Raw genomic sequence first — 5,883 nt, forward strand, 5'->3', positions numbered from 1 at the left:
CACATTTTCTGTATCCATTCCTCTATTGAGGGACATCTTGGTTCTTTCCAGCTTCTGGTTATTATAAATAAGGCTTGATAGCACATTTTAATCCCTGGTATATCAATAGGATGCTGTTCAGATTTTTTGTACCTATTGAGATTTGCTTTATATCCAAGTACGTGGCTATTTGGACAAATTTCCATGAGGTCTTGAAAAGTAGTTTTATTTTGTTTTGTTACTATAAAATGTTCTGTAAACATCTGTTAAGTCCATGTGTTGTAAAATGTTATTTATCTCCTGAATTTCTTTAGTTAGATTTTGTTGGGATTATCTCTCTACTGGCAAGCTTAGAATACTGACATCTCCCACTAAGTGTGTGTGATAATCAGTATGTGACTTAAGGTGCAGCACTGTTACTTTTATAAACGTGGTTACCCTTGTCCTTGACACATAAAATATAATATTTGCAATGGCCTCTGGGTATATTTTTTCTTTCATGAGCAGGTAGACTTCTTTCTTATTTCTTCTGAATAGCTTTGTTTTGAAATCTATTTCATCAGATGAGAAAATGGCTGTAGCATAGTGGAAATTTCTGGTTTCTTGGAAAGTCAGTTGTGTCACATGGTTTTTTTCTGGAAATTATCCTATGAGAAAATATTCTGATGAAACAGACATTTGAAAGGATGTTTTGCGGAAGTAGACACATGAGGGGGCATACGGTATTTTGTTGCAGTGGACTCTTGAGAGTGCATGTGATGTTTGGAAAGAGTATAATGGAACTCCACAAACAGTGAAAGGTTGTTATTGCACTGCAATGAAGTGCAACACTTTGCTGGCCTTTGCTAGTCTTTGCTGGCTGTGCAACGCTTTTCAGGTCTTAGATTATTTTTGGATTTATCCTTCCATAGTGTTTCAGATTTCCTCTGTATTTGTGACAGAATTTTAGGTTTAAATTTCTTTGACAGGGCTTCACTTCTTCTACTATATCTTCAAAGTTTGAGATTATTACTTACATCCCTTGTATTCTATTAATGATGCTTGCCTCTATGATTTCTGTTTATGTTTCTTTTCATTTCTTTCTTTCTTTCTTTTTTTTTTTTTTTGTTTTGTTTTGTTTTTTTTTTCTAGACAGGGTTTCTCTGCATAGTCCTGGCAGTCCTGGAACTCACTCTGTAGACCAGGCTGGCCTCAAACTCAGAAATCCGCCTGCGTCTGCCTTCCAAGTACTGGGATTAAAGGTGTGTGCCACCATGCCAGGCTTCTGTTTAACTTTCTAATTTTTTATTTCCAGATTTTTCTGTTTGAGTATCTAATAAAGATAAAATAAATAAAAAATTAAAATCAATAAGATTTCATTTCTACTTTCAGGTCTTGAGCTTTTTCATTCATTTTCTTCCAGTGTTTTCATAGATTTTAGTAAGTGATATGTTAATTTCTTCTTTAAGGACTTGTGTTTCATTCATAAAGGCCATTTTAAGGTCTTTCCCTTGTGGCACAGCTATGTTGAAATCTCAGGGCATATATGGTAGGACTTCCCAGATTTATTGGAGATGTATTATCTTGGTTGTAATTTATTTTGATTTTACACAAGCATCTAACTCTATAAGATTTGGACAGTTGCAATAATAGGTGCTGTTAAACGATCATATATTTATTTGGTACTTGGTAGTTTTATTCCATTCTTTTTGGTACATTCTATGGTTTTTAGGAGAGTATGTTGACTGTGTGTTGTCTGGTAGGGAAATCTGAGAGCTTACAGGTTTTGGTCTTTGAAAGTTCTTAGTAAAATTTGTTCTCACATATTGAGAGATAATGGAATAGGAATGGGAATGAGCTAGGAGGTGGTGTGGATGTTGGTCCACAGAGGGTGGAACACAGCTTCTTCTACAAAGATTTTTTAAAACCCCTGGAAATGAAGTCAGAGAATGAAGAAAAACTACAACAGGAAGTCTACTAAAGAGCTGAGAAAACAACTGGGGGATAGGGTATGGATTCTGAAATCCTTTGCCTGATTAGCTTGTCATTTATTTCTCTGTGAGGCTGGGCTGGTGAACATACAGTGAAAATGTTCTGGAGTTGGGGGCTGGGTAATAGAACTTGGAAGGAGGAATGTTCAAGAAGATTTGATTGATCCACTGTATATGAAGACAGAGAGAAGCTAATATAGGCAGGCAGTTCTCAAGGGCAGTTATCCTCATCTGTGTACCCCAGCATTGAGGCACTGAAACTATTTTATTGAGAGAGAAAAAAGTGAAGAAACAAATAATAAAGTTCAAAGTGTATTTTGCTTAAATTTTACTTATATTCCTTAGATGGAAGAAATGCTGCCATTTCACAAGTTTTTAAATATAGTTTGTAACAAAATATTTTATTCTTATCCCAATGTTTGTAGACTGACATAATGTTAGTAACTGCTAACATCTCCTTCAGTCTGTGGATGCATAATTGCTAATTAATTAGCAATTACTTGGAAAAAGTCCAGATATTTTTTCACTAATGTTTTCACATTTTCTTTTATTATAGCCTGAGAAGTTAAATGATGCATACAGTTTTATTTTGTGACTTATTAATCTTTTTACTCATATGTAGCTATATCTATTCGTGTTAGTATCAAGTGAGTTCAGGTGTCTGTGGAAGCTAGAAAGGATTAAAAAAAAAAACTCTTGGGACTTAACAGATGTTTTGAAACTCACAATGTGAGTGCTGGAACCTGGATTCAGGACTTATGGAAGAACACCTATGTGCCCTTCCCCCAGCTTTGAGTGAGCTAGTTCAGACCTTGTTATGCCACTTTCAGCTAACACACCTAGAATAGAGTCTTCTGAACTAGGTAAAGTCTATTTTCCTACCACATCTGCAGGATCGTGCAGGAAGCCACTATCTGCTGAGCAGCTGAGCTTGTCTTCCTGATGATGTCTTGGCAAAGTGGGGGATGGGTTCCCTTCCTCTAAATTTCAGACCTCAGAATTTGATATTGACTCTTTATCAGAGATCTTTGTCTTGGCTCATTATTTTTCTCACTGTCCTTCCCATCAATCCCCAACTTTCCTTTCAGGAACTGATTAACCCGTGGCCACTGGCGGCTACACACCTGAACCAGCCATCTTCCAACTTGCACTATATATGTGCAAAGAAGTATTCATAGCATTTATACTATATTATTGATAATGTTGTTCAACTATGAATAATATTCAAGATTCTATGTATTCTTTAGTTTCAAATATTTTGTCAAAATGATTTTCATCTTTAAAATAGTCAAGTAAATCCATCTCGTCAGGGTAGGAGGCTACTTATAATGCAACTTGTCAAAAATTGATTGGCAGAATAAACAGTATGCATACAGTATGTACCCATGTGTTTGTTTCAACTGACAAACTAGAAATGAAAATTTTAGGTACCTGTTTGTGAGTCTCAAAACTATAGACTTTAAAAATGGCACAGTGCATAATAAAAAATAGTCACTGGATACATGAGGTTGGATTTTTTGTCTATCCTTAATGTCTGAAACAGCTTATAAAATTATTGTGTCATTCTGACATAACTGAAATATCAATCAATAAAGAAGAGGAAAAGCACCAGAACAATTCAAGCAACATGGAAAAAAGAGCACTGTGTTTTCATGTTTTGATAAGTACTTAGAATCTCTCTCTCTCTCTCTCTCTTGATTATATGTGTGTGTGTGTGTGTGTGTGTGTGTGTGTGTGTGTGTNTATATATATATATATATATATATATATAGAGAGAGAGAGAGAGAGAGAGAGAGAGAGAGAGAATGAGTTATCTTTTCATTAAAAAACAACACTTACTTTCACAAATTATTTTATTTTCATATTTTTGTATCTTATAGAAAATTTAGTACATTAACTGACTCTAAATACAGAGACAATATAACACAGATGAAAAATACTAAGATGTGATCTTTGATATCTTGTACAAATTCAGGTACTGATGGAATTTTAGTTTCTAGAAAGTACTGAAGTTGAAATTTTATCTTTACTATACCTGGCTTTTTGGACGGAAATGAGAGAAAGGGAATGTGAAGCAAGACGGCAGTGAGAAGAGAAAAAGGGAAGTGAAGGCAGACATACAGGAAGGGAAGTGAGAGAACAAAAGTGAAGAGAAGTGAAGAGAAGCAAAGAGAAGCAAGGAGAAGGCAGGAGAGGGGAGAGGAGGGGAGGAGAGGAAATAAAAATTCTCCCTGATTCTATAGTGAGTAGTAATAAGAATGGAGTTAAACATGCATTGGGAATATCTTTTGTTGAGTTGAGAACAGGTTAGTCAATAAACTGTTATAAAATACAATTTTGATATCTAAGTAGCAACAAAGATTTGATTACTGTAAGTACTAGAATTTAGAAATCCAAAGAACAAAATGTAAGACCTAATGAGAAAAAAAAAATCTGGAACCTGAAAGTAAACTTATATGTGGATATAAGGAAAAAACAATGCTATGGAAGAAGACAGAAAGGAGTTTCACATATTTCAAGACAGAGAAACACAGAAATGTGTTTGGCAACATGTATTGTACACTCAATAATTTAAATTTCCAGTAATATACTAAGATTTGTGAACCTTAAGACACGTTCCTTTAAAAAAAAAAAAAAACCAAGTGTATTTGGTAAGGAGTGGGCTTGCAGCTTGTTTCTAGGATGAGTGTCTTGAAGAATAATCAGGAAGAAGACCTCCTGTAAGAAATACTGCAAAAAAAATTTATGAACTCTGAAATGAGGAAATACATAGTGTGAAATGATGCACAGTGTTTAGAGAAATGAATGATAGAGTCATTCCTTTTAGCTACTTTATAAGAAGTGAATTTCTGTGACAATGTAAGGAGAGCAATGTTTTGCAATTTATTAGAAGGACTACTATGATAATTTAATGTTTGGATTCTGGTAGCACCCAACTTTTGTGTGGATAATGAAGATGCAGAATCATCTGTCAGTCAATGTGGGACTGGAACAAGAGAGTTGTGGGAAGCCACATTTACCATTATAAGATGGCACCTGAGCCCAAAGGGCGTCGGCCAACTAACTGACAACTAACTGACAACTGTTGTGCACATGCTCAAACAGCACAGATGATGAGTCACAGCTCAAGCCAGAGCATGCAAATGAGGGTATATAGTGAGCACCAATCATAGAGTGACACATTCCTCTTAGGCCTATTCAAGCAGCACCAGTTTTCAGGCTCGGGGTCTTTTCACTTCAGCAATAAAACCCATTTAAAAACGCCTGCAGAAGGATCCTGTTGTGGGGCGTCTTTCTTGCTGGCAAGTTAGATGATCACGACAGAGAGTGACACAGTGGTGTTATGTCTTCACTCCAGGCAACAACCTGAGAAAATATTCTGATGAAACAGACATTTGAAAGGATGTTTTGCGGAAGTAGACACATGAGAACATATATATTATTAAATATATATTATTTAGTAAAAATGGAAGGAAATTTTAATAAAAATATTTTCAATATCCTTTGGGTTTTTAACTCCTGACTCTAACAACATTCTGTCACCTTCACTTGAGAGAGCCCTCAGGCAATTGTAGACATTGTGGCACCTAAATTATTCCAGAACGCCCCAATTATTAATGCCTAAGGGATATGACTACAGCATTATCCAAGTCAAGAAGGGTGTCAGAACCAAGACTTATAAGATATAGGTTAAAATACAAACTGGCACTTAAGATTGTAAAGGCTGCAATATATATATATATGTATATATGTGCATATATGTATATATATGCATATATGTGTATGTCATGTTTATATGCATGTATATGTACAGGTATATATATATATATATATATATATATATATATATATGCACTTCTGTTAGAATCACAGCAAGTGTACAGTATCATACATAAGTTGTTTCCTTCTACTGAGTATTTGATATATATATATA

The sequence above is a fragment of the Mus pahari genome, chromosome 17 (genome assembly GCF_900095145.1).
Source record: "Mus pahari chromosome 17, PAHARI_EIJ_v1.1, whole genome shotgun sequence".
Taxonomy (NCBI): Eukaryota; Metazoa; Chordata; class Mammalia; order Rodentia; family Muridae; genus Mus; species Mus pahari.